Source organism: Gossypium hirsutum, chromosome A05 (assembly GCF_007990345.1).
Source record: "Gossypium hirsutum isolate 1008001.06 chromosome A05, Gossypium_hirsutum_v2.1, whole genome shotgun sequence".
Lineage (NCBI taxonomy): Eukaryota > Viridiplantae > Streptophyta > Magnoliopsida > Malvales > Malvaceae > Gossypium > Gossypium hirsutum.
This window is the reverse complement of record NC_053428.1, coordinates 38,892,757-38,908,985: the sequence shown is the minus strand read 5'-3', so window position 1 is coordinate 38,908,985 and position 16,229 is coordinate 38,892,757. Positions and strand designations below refer to the sequence as shown.

The 16,229-nt window shown below is 37.1% G+C and overlaps 1 non-coding gene across 1 annotated transcript; it reads right to left on the bottom strand.

Moving 5' to 3' along the window:
• Positions 1–9,367: 9,367 nt before the first annotated feature.
• Positions 9,368–9,474, bottom strand: LOC121229987 (small nucleolar RNA R71). Its single transcript, XR_005927938.1, has one exon. It is a non-coding gene; the product is annotated as a small nucleolar RNA R71 (small nucleolar RNA).
• Positions 9,475–16,229: the final 6,755 nt, after the last annotated feature.

The window sequence follows — 16,229 nt, the reverse complement described above, 5'->3', positions numbered from 1 at the left end:
GTTAAAATTAAAGAGGTTACTAACTTGGCCACACGGCCGACCACACGTCCGTGCAGCAGCCCGTGTGCGACACACGACCAATAGACACGCCCGTGTGTCTAGGTCGTGTCAAAACTGGAGGGTATACTGACGGTACCCCAGGGGACACACGGCCGTGTAACGTGACCGTGTGTCACACACGGATGAGACACACACCCGTGTCTCTGCCCGTATGGACAAAAAAAAGGCCATTTGAATAGCCAAATTTGCCACCCTAAAATATAAGCATATACATTCAAATTTGACCAGATTTAAACAACTCAATTTGCAACCAAATGAACCAATTCAATACACATTATAAGCCATATCCAAACTTACCATTTATATGACCATATACCTATATAACAACATGTACAATTCATCCACTTAACATCCATAAATCAAGACTACATTTGCATAATTTCATTCAAACATTATCATACCAAAACATACCATATTCAAACACATATATATACAATCAAAACATGGTACCAAATAAGCCAAATCACATGGCTTAACTTATATACAAATTCATACTCAAACCATGATTCCAAAACATAACTTTTACTATCAAACTAGCCTAAACATGCCATTTTACATAAGTTCATAAGTTCAAAATACCAAATGGAAATTTGGATAGTGTGACGTGTAGCTCCGACTTGTCCAGAACGAGCGAGCTAATGAACCTCTATAAGACATAAAAAAGGAAACAGAGTAAGCTTCTAAGCTTAGTAAGTCCGTATAATTCAGAATTAAACTTACCATTAAAGTAATCAAAGCAATAGTATAATGCCAACCATTCAATATAAGCCATCCTAATTACACAATACCATAACATGTTAGTCAATTAACTAATACATAAACTGTAACTTGTTCATATAACATTATTCATGCCCGTTGAATCTATTAAAACTTCAAAGGATAACCGAGTGAACAATGTCCATAATCCGTCAATTCATCATCATACATTCTTTTTCGAGACATGGCCAGTAAGCTCTTCATGAGCTGATAACAGTAAACTCTATTGAGCTGAAAATGGGAAGCTCTATTGAGCTGAACAGTAAGCTCTTTCAAGCTGAATCAGTATTCTCATACAAGCTATGGTGAGTCCGCAATAAATGCAGGAGCTTGACCATTTCGGTAGGTACAGTAACATGTCACTTGTATCCAATGAATTCACATAGTTCAACTAAAGCTCGGTAACAGATTCGATATATCATCAAATCATTCATATATCAAATAATTCTATTATATACATTCAATTCAACCATTACAAGTATAGTATAGTTCGATTCTAATTATACGAACTTACCTCAAGTTGTTCGAATAACCGTCGACGACTCGTCTACTTTTCATTTCCCCTATCTAATTCCGGTATTTACTTATCTTGATCTATACAATATCAATTTAACTCATTCAAACTTTCATTCAATTCAATTTAGCCTAAAGCACACATTTTTGGCCAAATTACAAATTTACCCCTAGACTTTTGACTACTTTGCTATTTAATCCTTTATACACAAAATGGCAAATTACACATTTTTAACTAAAATTTACCTTAGCCGAATGTCACCCATATTTTCATTTTATTCATATTTTCAACCACAACATTTCTATCTTTTACAAATTAATCCCTAATTCTCATTTTTGTCAAAAATCACTTTATAAAACTTGTATAGCTGTCATCTAGCTTCCATAATCTATCATCTAGCTTCCATAATCTATCATTAAACTTCAAAGAACTAAAGTATTCAACAATGGCACATTTTAAAATCTATAATAGTTTCAAAAATGAAGGTACGGGTTAGCTAGATTAAGCTGCAACTAGCTCAAAAATGTAGAAATCATTAAAAACCGAGTCGAAACCATACCTTAATCAAGGATTGAAGCTAGACGAATGTATGAAGCAAAAATGGTGTTTATTTGCCCTATATTTTCAGCAAGAAGATGAACAAAATGAAAATTTTGGTTTTATTTTTATTATAATTAACATTATTAATCAATTTACCTTTTTAACCTTATTAAACTTTAAATATTTCAAAAATACCAATCTAACAACTTCCACTAACCCTTATAATGGTCTATTTGACATGCAAGGACTCCCACATTTCAAACTATAGCCATATAATACTTTTAAACAGTAGTATTCAACTTTTACGTGTTGCGCGATTTAGTCCTTTTTACCGAATTAAACATTTAAACAGTAAAATTTATTTACAAAACTTTCACATAAATAATCTATCATGCTGTAAACCTTATTAAAATAATAAAATAAATATTTTGACTTCAAATTTGTGGTCCCAAAACCACTATTCTGATTTGACCTAAAAACGGGCTGTTACAACTCTCCCTCTTTAAGGATTTTCGTCCGCGAAAATCTTACCGTTAAAAAGGTTGGGGTACTATTTTCACATAGCTTCCTCGGGTTCCACGTGGCTTCTTCAGTCCCGTGTTTATGCCAAAGAACCTTCACAAGTGCTATACGTTTATTTCTCAATTCTTTGATTTCTCGGGCCAGAATCTTGATCGGTTCTTCATTGTACGATAAATCAGACTGTATCTCTACATCAACAGGAGAAATCACATGTGACAGATCTGATCTATACCGATGTAGCATCGAAACATGAAAAACATTATGTATCTTTTCTAGCTCAGATGGTAATGATAGTTGATATGCTACAGGCCCTACTATTTCAACAGTCTCATACGGCCCGATAAATCGCGGACTTAACTTTCCTTTACAACCAAACTGAAGACCCTTTTTCCATGGTGACACTTTTAGAAACAATTTGTCTCCTATTTGAAATTCAATCTCTCTACGTTTCAAATCTGCGTAAGATTTTTGTCGATCTGAAGCTGCTTTTAAATTATCTCGGATCATTTTCACTTTTTCTTCTGTTTCTTTGATTAGTTCAACCCGTGAATCTTTTTCTCACTCAATTCAGTCCAGTAAAACGGTGTTTGACACTTGCGATCGTATAAAGCTTCGTACGGTGCCATCTTTATACTTATTTGAAAACTATTGTTATACGCAAATTCAATCAGAGGCAAATATTTCTCCCAGTTAACTTCAAACTCGAGAATGCAACAATGCAACATATCCTCAAGTATCTCTATAACTCTTTCGGACTGACTATCCGTCTAGGGATGAAAAGTTGTACTGAAATTCAATTTCGTTCCAAGAGCTTCTCGTAGTTTCTTTCAGAATCTTGATGTAAATCTCGGATCTTTATTGAAAATAATAGACAGTGGTACACCATGCAATCGTACGATTTCAGACAAGTACAATTCAGCTAATCTATCCAGAGAGTAATCCATATGTACCGGAATGAAATGAGCAGATTTTGTTAGTTGACCCACGGAAACCCAAGTAGCATCTTTCTTCTTCGGAGTTAGGGGCAGTCTAGATACAAAATTCATGGTGACTCTATCCCATTTCCATTCAGGAATCAATACAGGCTGCAGTAAACTAGATGGTACTTAATGTTTAGCTTTCACTTGTTGACAAATCAAACATTTCGATACAAACTCCGAGATATCCCGTTTCATTCCTGACCACCAATACTGCTGTTTGAAATCATTATACATCTTGGTACTACCCGGATGAACAGAAAAGTGACTACTGTGTGCTTCATACAAAATTTTCTGAATAAGCTCTGTATTTTTCGATACACAAATCCTATTTTGGAACATTAAACAATCATCAATCCCAATATGAAATTCTGAATCAGAAATAGGCTCACATTGAATTCGTTTAGCTTGTAGTCCATGATCATTTCTTTGAGCTTCACATATTTGTTACAGAAATACCGGTTTAGCTTTCAATTCAGGTAAAATATATCTATCATCACTTATCATCAATTTAGTATTCATGGCTCGTAACGTAAACAATGATTTTCTGCTCAAAGCATCAGCAACTACATTAGCTTTTCCCGGGTGATTATCAATAACAAAGTCATAATCTTTTAATAGTTCAAGCCATCTTCGTTGTCGCAAATTCAGATCTTTCTGTGATATCATATATTTCAAGCTCTTATGATCCGTATAAATGTAGCATTTTCACCGTACAAGTAGTGTCACCAAATCTTTAATGCAAATACAGTCGCAGCCAGTTCTAAATCATGCGTCGGATAATTTTTTTCATGCGGTTTCAGCTATCGGGAAGTATAAGCTATAACTTTTCCTTCTTGCATTAAAACACAACCCAATCCGTTCAGCGATGCATCACTATAAATCACGAATTCTTTACCCGATTCAGGTTGAACCAAAATTGGTGCTTCTGTTAACAGTGCTTTCAACTGTTCAAAACTCTGCTGACACTTTTCTGACCATTCAAACTTTACATCTTTTTGTAGCAATCAAGTCATTGGTGTTGCAATCATTGAGAAGCCTTTCACAAATCTTCGATAATAACCCGCGAAGCCCAAAAAGCTACAAACTTCAGATATGTTTCCCTAAGGTTTCCAGTCAACAATAGCAGAAATCTTGCTTGGATCAACTCTAATACCGTCGACTGAAACAATATGTCCCAAAAATCCAACCTCTTTGAGCCAGAACTCACATTTACTAAACTTTGCAAATAACTGCTTATCACGTAGAGTTTGTAACACAATTTTCAAGTGTCTGGTATGCTCAAATTCATCTCGTGAATAGATCAGAATATCGTCAATGAATACTACAACAAATTTGTTTAAATATGGTCTGAATATATGATTCATCAAGTCCATAAAAATGGCAAGAGCATTAGTTAAACCAAAAGGCATAACAAGGAATTCATAAAGGCCATACCTTGTTCTAAAAGCGGGTTTCAACACTTTTGACTCTTTAACTCACAACTGATAGTAACCCGATCTCAAATCAATTTTTGAAAATACCGTACCCCGTTTCAACTGATCAAATAAGTCATCAATTCGTGGTAGAGGGTATTTGTTCTTTATAGTCACTTTATTCAACTGTCTATAGTCAATACACATGCGCATCGAGCCATCTTTCTTTTTCACAAACATTACTGGTGCAACCCAAGGAGAATAACTCGGTTGTACAAAACCTCTATTTCACAATTCTTGCAACTGAGCTTTCAACTCTTTTAATTCTGTTGGAGCCATTCTGTACGGAGCTATCGGTATCGAAGTTGTTCCCGATATTAACTCAATACCAAATTCGACTTCTCTGATCTACAGTAATCTAGTAAGTCCTCTGGGAATACATCCGAGAACTCACAAACAACAGGTACGGATTCAATCTTTGATTCTGACACCTTCGTATCTAACATATATGCAAGATATGCATCATAACCTTTTCTCAAGTATTTCTAAGCTAGCATAGATGATATTACAGTAGGTAATTCATTCGAATCATTAGAATTAATTCGAAGAATCTCACCATTTTGACATTTTAATTCAATAGTCTTTTGTCTACAATTCACAACTGCATCATGCATAGTCAGCCAGTCCATATCCAGAATCACATCAAACTCATCGAACGGTAGAAGCATCAAATCAGCCAGAAAACAGTAACCTCGGATCATCAGAGGATAATTTTTACAAATTTTTTCAACTAAAACAAACATGCTTAAGGGGTTCGATACTTTAATTACAAATTCTGCAGACTCAACATGTAAACTCTTTTTTAATACTAAATTCATACAGATATATGAATGGGTTGATCCAAGATCTATCAACGCATCTATATCAGTAACAAAAAGAGAAAAAGTATCGGTGATAACGTCTGGTGATAATGCTTCCTTACGTGCACGTATAGCATAAGCCCTGACTGGTGCTCGTGCCTCAGATCTCACAGTCGAATCTCTCGTAGCACCTCGATTACCACTCACATTTTCAGTGTTTCGGGGCAGTCTCCCTCTAGCATCCGTGTTACTTATTTTCACTGGTTGTTCTCTTTCAGTTGTGAACTTTTCTTGACAATCATGGAGAAAATGATCCAAAGATCCACATTTAAAACAAGCTCCACTCACTAATCTGTATTCATCGTAATGTTGCTTATTGCAATGTTTACATTCAGATGTAGTATTTCTAACACTTCCTGCCTTGGCCATAGATGTTGCCTGAGCTTTTGAGCTTGATTGTCTCGTATTTTTGTCTTTGATAGAAATTCTCGCAAAAGCTGTAGAACAAGGTTGATATTCTTTAAATTTATTTGATGCTGATTGATGTGATTTACATGTAAATCTTTTTCTAGACTCTCTAACCTTAGAATCGACTTTTCTTTTCTCTTTACACGTATCTTTGGCCTTACAGGCTTAATTAAACAGAACAACAAACTCTTTTAGCTCAAGAATTCCCACCAACACTTTGATTTCTTCATTTAATCCATCCTCGAATCATTTAAACATTATAGCTTCAGACGATATACATTCACAGGCATATTTGCTGAGTCGTACAAACTCTCGTTCATATTCTGTAACTGACATACTAAATTCTTTTCAGTTCTGGTCGATGAATCTTTGGCTAATGTATTGCTTTCTAAATTTAACTTGGAAGAAATCCTAAGTGACTCATTCTGGCAGAACTACGGATATCAAGGTATTCCACCATTGATACATAGCATCTTTTAACAACGATACTACACACTTCATACATTCTTCGTGTGTGCAGGGCAATTCATCGAATACCTGAATCGTGTTCTCGAATCAAAATTTATCCCTTTCTGGGTCATCATTAGCAGTAGCTCTAAATTCCTCAGCCCCATGTTTCCGTATTCTATCAACAGGTGTTTTATTCAATCGCAGAAGATCAGTACCTTGAGGAACTATTGGAATCGGTTGGGGAATAGGTGGGGGTGGAAGTTGCGAAATAGCGGGGTTCGTACGTATATACTGTGTGAACCATTCATTTAATATCTGAAAGAAGGCTTCTTTAGCCTCACCCCCGTGACTATTCGTCACAGGTCTAGATTTAGTAGGCGCTACTCCTTGAGCGATAGCTAGCGCGTTACTTTCTACGTCATCCACTACAGCTCGTTCAGGATCCATTACTATATATAAAAACACATTTAAGAACATTAGGAGTCGTCACACTATCACAGTTTTATATATGACATGTATAGCTAGACTCACATACGTTACGTTAGTCTTAGAACCGACTAAACTGTAGCTCTAATACCAATAAAATGTAACACCCTTAACCCATAACTGTCGTCGAAATAGGTTAATAGGAATTATTGGACTCGTGACTCAGTTTAGAACAATCTATATCGAATATCATCACATTAAAGAAAATTTCAGTCATTCACATTCAATAAGAACTTAAAACCGAGCATACAATTGGTAAACCTTAAAAGTAACATATTTTAACCCTATGCTTAGCATATTTTTTTATGATTTATATTAAAATTTAGTGGATTTGATGCTCCTAATCCTTCCTATTTCATGTTTTATATCCAGATGAGCATGGAAAAGCGAAAAGTGTAAGAAAAAGGCCAAAAATGGACAAAATGGGTTTATTTCAGTGCTTTACATGGCCTAGACACTCCCACACAGGTAATCCACATGCCTGTGTGAGACACACGGGTAGTCCACATGCCCGTGCATCATGCCCATGTTGATTTAAAACCATGTCAGAATTACACACGACTTACGGCACCTTCACACGGGCCCGCCACACGACCATGCCCCTGTCGAGCCCAAGTCTAATTCTACTCAGAAAAGGCTAATTTTCAGGGTTTTAAAGCATTCTAAAGTCTATATAAACACACTAGAAGAGGATCAAAAAGAGGGACGTAGAGTAGAACATAGAGAATACTTGAAGTTAGCCATTAGAATCAGCTCAGAAGCAGGATCTACTTCAAGACTGAAGATCTCTATTCAATTTCCTTAAGAAGTTCTTTGGGTTTCATTATGTTTTGTTGTTTTCCTAATTTTGAGATGTTTTCCCCCATCGTTATGAGCTAAACTCCCTAAATACCTAAGGGAGATGAAACCAAAGAGAGATCTTATTACTATTTGAATTATATGATAAATACTTGTTCTTATTCTTAATTATGTGTTGTTAATTCTTGTTTTAATATTTCAGGATATTAACTCAAGTCTAATGTGCTTATTCAGTAGAGCAAAAGTCCTTGTTTAAGAGTAGATCTAGCATAATTAAGCAGAGTTGAATGCAATCCTGACATAGGATGACATAAATCTGCTGGATTAGAGTTAAATCTAATAAGGGAATCCATAGATCAAGTTAATGCGACAATAGAGGTTTTAATTAGAAAGAGATTTCAATTAATCAACTTAGAGTCAGTTGTTCTTAGTCTCGAGAGAGATATTAACATAAATCAGGGATTTCTATAGACTAAGTCAAGTGAATAAATTATCTAATTTGGAAGTAATAAGTGAAGTCTAGGTGGATTCTTCCTTGGGTATTGTCTTCTCCATTGGTTTTCCAACAGTATTTTCCAATTTTTACCTATGTCGTGTTTTTAGTTAATTAAGTAGTTAATCTTAGTTTAAAAGCTTCTTTTTAATTCCTAGGCTAGATAATAAAAAGATAGTAATTACTAGTACTTTTAGTCATTGTGGATACGATATTTCTAGTCTCACCACAACTATACTACTGTTCGATAGGTGTGCTTGCCTTAGTCGAATTTTTAGTCAGTTTAGCGACCATCAAGTTTTTAGCGCCGTTGCCGAGGACTAAGATATTAGCAACGCTTGATTTTTATTACTTTAGCCATTTTTACTTTTATTGCAATTTATATTTTTTAGCTTAATTGTTCTTTTCTAATTTTTCTTTTAATTGTTTCTGGCAGGTGTCTCTAGTTTATGACTAGAAGGAACCTGTCAGGACTTTTGCTTTTCAATAGTGAAATAGAGAGTACAGCTCGTAGAAACTGAAGAGAAATAAGACGAAGTCTACAATACATAGAGGAAGAGCAAGAAGAAGTTATAGATTTTACTGAAGAGATGACTAATAATCAGAATAATCTGCTACCTCCTGTAGTTGCTACAAATCCTGTTATTCAGAATCCTACTCCTCGTACTATGTATGATTATGCTAAGCCTATTTTAACAAGAATTGAATCGAGTATTGTTTGACCTGCTGTTGCTGCAAATAATTTTGAACTGAAGCCTAACACTATTCAAATGAAACAATAGTTTGTTCAGTTTGATGGTTTGCAGGACGAGAACCCAAACACTCATTTAGCAAATTTTCTGGAATTCTGCGACACCTTTAAGATCAATGGCGTTTCTGACGATGCCATTCACCTTCAGTTATTTCCCTTTTCATTAAGGAATAAGTCTAAAGAGTGGTTGAACTCGTTACCACGAGGGTCAATCACTACTTGGGAGAAAATGACTGAAAAATTTTTAATTAAATATTTTCTGCCGACTAAAACGGCTAAATTAAGGAATGATATCTCTTTTTTTGTGCAGATGGATTTAGAAACACTATATGATGCATGGGAGAGATATAAGGATTTATTGAAAAGGTGCCCTCACCATTGGTTACCTTTAATGCTATAGGTTCAAACTTTCCACAATGGTTTGAACCCCTCAACTAGACAGATGATCGATGTAGCAGCTGGTGAAACTTTAAATAACAAAACACCCAAAGAGGTTTATGAATTTATTTAAGAGATGTCACTGAATAACTATCAGTGGCAAGTCATGAGGACAAAGCCTAGTAAATCAGCTGGTGTTTTCAACTTAGATGCAGTCACCATGTTATCAAACCAGGTGGAACTCTTGAATAAAAAGATTGATGGTCTATGTGATTCTATGCATGCACATCCTGTGGTGCAGTGAGACATCAGTGGAGGTGGAATGGACAATTTAGAATATTTACCCTTCGGCCCTAGCATGGAGGACGAGTAGATGAAGTATATGGGTAATAATCCTCGACCTCAAAATATTCCTTACAGTAACACTTGCAATGCAGGTTGGAGAAACCACCCAAATTTCTCATGGGGAGGTCAAGGAAATCAGAGACCACCACCACCCCCAGGCTTCCGAAAACAACCTTACCAGCAAGAGAAAAAGTCAAACCTTGAAGAGATGATGACGAAGTTTATTTCAGTGGCGAAAACCCGTTTTCAAAACATTGAAACTGCACTTAAAAATCAACAGGCATCGATTCAAGGGCCCGAGAATCAAATAGGATAGCTGGCTAAGATGATTTTAGAGAGACCACAAAGGAGCCTGCCTAGTAGCACTGAACCCAACCCAAAAGAGCACGTGAAAGCAGTTACCTTAAAGAGTGGGAAAGTGTTAACTGAATCTGAGAAGAAATTTTCCATAAGAAACTGATAGGAAAGAGGATGAGGAAATAAAACCTGGAATAAGTGAAAAACCGGTATTGAAGGAGTATAAACCACCGGTCCTATATCCAGCAAAGTTGAAGAAAGACCGCATGAATGCACAATTTGGTAAATTTATTGAACTTTTTAAATAGTTGCATATTAACTTACCTTTTGTTGAAGCTATTTCGCAAATGCCTACATACGCAAAATTCTTGAAGGAGCTTCTAGCAAATAAAATGATGTTTGAAGATTTGTCTATAGTAGAACTCAATGAGGAGTGCTCAGAGATACTCCAAAATAAATTGCCAACCAAACTAAAAGATCCAGGAAGTTTTACTATTCCCTGCTTAATTGGTAGTTTACATGTTGAGAAGACACTAGCTGATTTAGGCGCTAGTATTAATTTGATGCCTTACAAAATGTTCAAGCAACTTGGCCTTGGAGAACCAAAACCTACTAGGATGAGTATTCAACTAACTGATAGATCTATTAAATATCTTAGGGGTATTATTGAATATGTACTCGTAAAAGTAGATAAATTCATATTCCCTGTTGATTTTTTTGTGCTTGACATGGATGAGGATGTTGAGGTGCCTTTAATTTTAGGGCACCATTTTTTAGCCACTGCTAGGGCTGTTATTGATGTGGGTGATGGTAAACTTGTGCTTAGGGTAGGCAATGAAGAAATTACCTTTAAAATCTATGATGCCATGCGATTCTCTAAAGAGTAAGACGATTCTTGTTATTTTATTAATTCCATTGATCATTCTGTTCAAGACTCTTTTCAGGAAATTGCCCTTAAAGACACGTTGAAACTGTGTCTTACTCAAGGAAAGGGGGAAGATAACATTACCACTGAGTTATGGAAGTTACAAACTAATGAAACCTTTCCAAGATAAGCAAAATATGAGGGTATTGAGGTAAATAGAGAACTTAAGCAAAAACCCTCTATCGAAGAACCTTCTAAATTAGAACTAAAGCAATTGCCAAATCACTTGGAATATGCATTCATTGGAGATAATTCTACATTACTAGTGATTATTGCTTCTAACTTGCAACCCAAGGAGAAAGAAGAGTTACTTCAAGTATTAAGAGTATATAAAAGGGCCATAGCTTGGAAAATTTCTGACATTAAAGGAATCAGCCCTTCCTTTTGCACCTACAAAATTTTAATGGAGGATGAATATAAACCATGTGTGCAAGCTCAAAGACGACCAAATCCTAGCATGAAAGAAGTAATAAAAGTTGAGGTAATTAAACTTCTAGATGCTAGAATTATTTATCCTATTTCTGATAGTTCTTGGGTAAGTCTTGTACAGGTTGTTCCTAAGAAAGGAGGCTTGACTGTTGTGGCTAATGAGAAGAATGAATTGATCCCAACACGAACAATCACAGGATGGAGAGTTTGCATTGACTATAGGAAGTTGAACGATGCCACGAGAAAAAATCACTTTCCCTTACCTTTCATTGACCAGATGTTTGAAACATTATCTGGGCATATGTATTATTGCTTCCTAGATGGACTCTCTAGTTACTTCCAAATCCTAATAGCTCCTGAGTACCAAGAGAAAATGACATTTACATGTGTGTACGATATGTTTGCTTATTGAAAAATGCCTTTTGGATTATGTAATGCTCCTGCTACTTTTCAGCGATGAATGTTAGCCATTTTTGATGAACTCGTAGAAGACATTATGGAGGTATTTATGAATGACTTGTCGGTATTAGGTAACTCTTTCCACCTTTGCCTTAAAAATTTAAAACGAGTTCTAATGAGATGTGAGAAAACGAACCTTGTACTAAATTGGGAAAAATGTCACTTCATAGTTCGTGAAGAGATTGTGTTAGGACACAAAATTTTTAGTAAAGGGATCGAGGTTGACAAAGCGAAAATTAAAACTATCAAGAAATTACCTCCCCTAGTACAGTTAAGGCTATTCGAACCTTTTTAGGACATGCTGGATTTTATAGAAGATTTATTAAGGACTTTTCTAAAATAGCTAAGCCTTTAACAAATTTACTAGAAAAGGATGTGCCTTTCGATTTAAATCAGGAATGTTTAGAAATATTTAACACTCTGAAAGATAAATTAATTAATGCCCCGATTGTAGTTGCACATGATTGGAATTTACCCTTTGAACTAATGTGTGATGCGAGTGATTTTTTAGTAGGTGCAGTTCTTGGACAGCGAAGAGACAAACATTTTCAACCAATCTATTATGCTAGCAAGACATTGACAGCCGCACAAGAAAACTATACAATGACTGAGAAAGAATTATTAGCTGTGATTTTTGCATTCGATAAATTTAGACCATATTTAATTTTATCTAAAGTTTTTGTATACACTGACCATTCAGCTCTTCGATATCTCCTCACTAAATTAGATGCAAAACCTTGACTAATAAGATGGATTTTACTGTTGCAAGAATTCAATTTAGAAATTCAAGATAAGAAGGGAGTAGAAAATCTTACAGCAGATCATTTTTCCAGATTAGAGAACCCACATCTTAAGGAGCTTGATGGACATGAGATAAATGAATTGTTCTTTGAAAAACAACTCTTTGCTATATATAACTCTGAGGTACCTTGGTTTGTAGACATTGCGAATTATTTAGCTACTAACGTTACACCAAAAGGGTTGACCCATCAGTAAAAGAAGCGATTCTTTACTAATGTTAAAAACTACTTTGGGGAAGATTCTTTTCTTTTTCGTATATGTGCAGATCAAGTCATTAGAAGATGTGTCACAAAGTCAGAAGCAATTAAAATCTTGGAACATTGTCACTTAGGACCGACTAGAGGATATTACAGTGGGATTAGGACCACACATAAAGCGCTCGAATCAGGTTTTATTAGCCCACAGTGTTTAAAGATGCCAACAGGTATATTACTTCTTTTGATAAATGCCAACGAATAGGTAACATCTCCAAACGTGATGAAATGCCTCAGACATATATGCTCTCTTGTGAAATATTTGATATTTGGGGTATCGATTTTATAGGCCCATTCCCTAGTTCATATGGCAATAAATACATACTAGTAGCAGTCGATTATATGTCGAAGTGGGTAGAAGCTCGGGCTTTACCTAATAATGTTGTTAGAGTGGTGATTAGGTTCCTTAAGAAACTCTTCTCTCAATTTGGAACACCTAGAGCAATTATTAGTGATAGAAGAACACATTTTTGTAATGCTCAATTTGATAAAGTGATTAAGAAATATGGAGTGCATCATAGGATAGCTAACCCTTACCATCCTCAAACCAGTGGACAAGTCGAAGTAGCAAATCGAGAGCTTAAACATATCCTAGAAAAGACTGTAGAGTCAAATAGGAAGGATTGGGCAATGGAAGTAGATGATGCTTTATGGGCCTATCGAACTGCTTTTAAGACCCCCATAGGAACATTTCTTTACAGACTTTTTTATGGGAAAAGTTGTCATCTACCGTTCGAACTAGAACACAAGGCATTCTGGGCTATAAAATTTCTAAACTTGGATCTCAAACTTACAGGTGAGAAAAGGTTGATGTAGCTGAATGAGCTAAATGAGTGGCGAGCTAATGCATATGAAAATTCACGATTATACAAGGAAGCAACGAAGTGCCACCATGATGCTCGTTTAAAGCATCACAAGCAATTTGAAGCTAGAGATCTTGTCCTACTATACAACTTAAGGCTCAAATTGTTTCTTGGGAAGCTAAAATCACGATGGTTAGGTCCATTCGTAGTCCAAACCGTTTTTCCATATGGCACAGTAGAGGTAAGTCATCCAACCCAAGACACTTTCAAGGTAAACATACATCATCTTAAACTTTATAACAGTGAGGATTTTAAACATAATAGAGAGGAGCTACGGCTCTGCGAACCTGCTTAAATATGCCCTCAAGGTTCGAGCTTAGACTTTAAATTAGCGCTTCTCGAGAGAGAACCCCAGCACTAACCCCACTAAATAAGTTTATTTTTTCTTCCCTTTTTCATAGTTTAAATGCAGGAAACTTTTTACACACACGGCCTAACACACGGGCATGTCCTAGGCTGTGTGCTCACTACGGGTTGGAGACATGGGCATGCCTTGAGCCGTGTAAACTCTTAAAGCATTAGTGTTGACATTCGACAGTGGCGAACACAGCCTGGACACACGGGCGTGTCCTAGGCCGTGTGAGAATTGGAGCTAAACTTTCAACTTTTAATTACAATAGGGAGCTCCACGGGCAAGGTATACGGCTGTGTGTTCAGACACACGGGCGTGTGGGATAAAACACGGGCATGCCTGAGGCTGTGTGGGAACCTGAGCGTACACCTTGAAATCTTCAACAAGTCAGAATAAGACATGAGTAGGTCCCACAGTCGTGCCCAACAGTCGTGTGTAATCCTAACCATAAAGCACGGGCATGTTAGAACTCAAACAGGCGTAGGAGAAGAAAATGAAAGAGGACACGGCTGTGCGATTCAGCCATGCGTACACACGACCTGGACAAACGGGTGTGTCCAAAGGCCATGGGTGACACTGACTTAAAACATCAGACCACAAGCACACATTAAAACAGGGCGTGTTAGAACTCAAATGGGCGTAGGAGAAACGAACAAAAGAGCACATAGCTGTGTGTACCACACGACCTGGACACATGGGCGTGCCTAAAGGCCGTGTGAGATACTGACTTAAAATTTCACGAAAAACACGGGCTAGGAGCAAGACACACGGGTGTGGGCAATGGCCGTGTGGTCTAAAACGGGGCCTGCACGATCATGGCCCCCTTTTTACTTAAAACCCTAACCCTAAATTTCCCCATCCCTATTTAAACCTACTATTCACCTCACCCTTTTCACTATTCACCCCAGCCACCACAATCATTCCGTCCATCATTTTTCCCCCTCTTTCCCTCTCCCTTTCCCTTTCTTTTCTTCTCTTTTCTTCCCCTCCGAACACTACCCACCTGCAGCCCCCGTACCATTCGCCTTCTGCACCAACCACCACGTACCACTGCACCACTCGCCTCTTGCACTTACGACCACCAACCGTCAGTGCCCATGTTCTTCAACCCCTTTATGCCCTATTTTATTCTTTTACTTTTGATTATTATTTTGTTAACTTTATTTTTTAGCATTTATTTTTATTGAAGATTTATGATTGTTGTTAGTGCATTCATTTTAACCATATCATAAAATACAACATCCCTTTCTACAGTTCCCACCAAGACCTCAAGAGGAGATGTTTTAGATTCTATGTGCTTGACCCCTCAGCGTGGGTCAGTGTATTGACTGGGCTGCATTGGAACAGGTCCATCTTGCTGACTGAGTTCGGACCCTTCTTACTATCGCTCCTTAGAACCGTTTCTTCGACATTATTAAGCCAACATACCTGGAGTTCACTTTGGAACTTTGTTCGACATTTCATTTGTAGATGGTTATGTTAGAGTAAAATGACCCTGGCACAGTCCAGCTCTGTCTTGGCGGTCTAGTGCATCAACTGAGTGTCCTAGAATTTAGAGTTACCTTGGGACTTTACACAAAGGAATTTATGAAGGACGACAACTTTCCCCATCTCCACCGTCACATTCATTACGCACCTTCCTCATGTTGGGTAGCCCTCATTCCTACTACGGGCATCTATCACCCCAACTGCTCCAAGGCATCGACTCTCTCTCCAGCATTACGATATCTGCACGCCCTTTTAGCTCACACCTTAACAGGGCGACGAGAGAGCACTGGCGTCGTTAATACTCACGACGCATACTTCTTATAGAGCAGAGGCAAGGGCAAGTTTTCGACCTCGCCTACTTCATAGCACTCGCCTTTCGCCATCAAACCGAACGACACAGAAAGGGGGCAATTTGTATCGGCCTTTACGTGACTCGTCTAACTCGACACTTTGGGCTCCTTAACACATTGGTGCAATCCTTGTCACTCACACTCAACGGTCAGATGTCCCGATAGGGCATCTTGAGCATGCTCCACATGAGGATGATA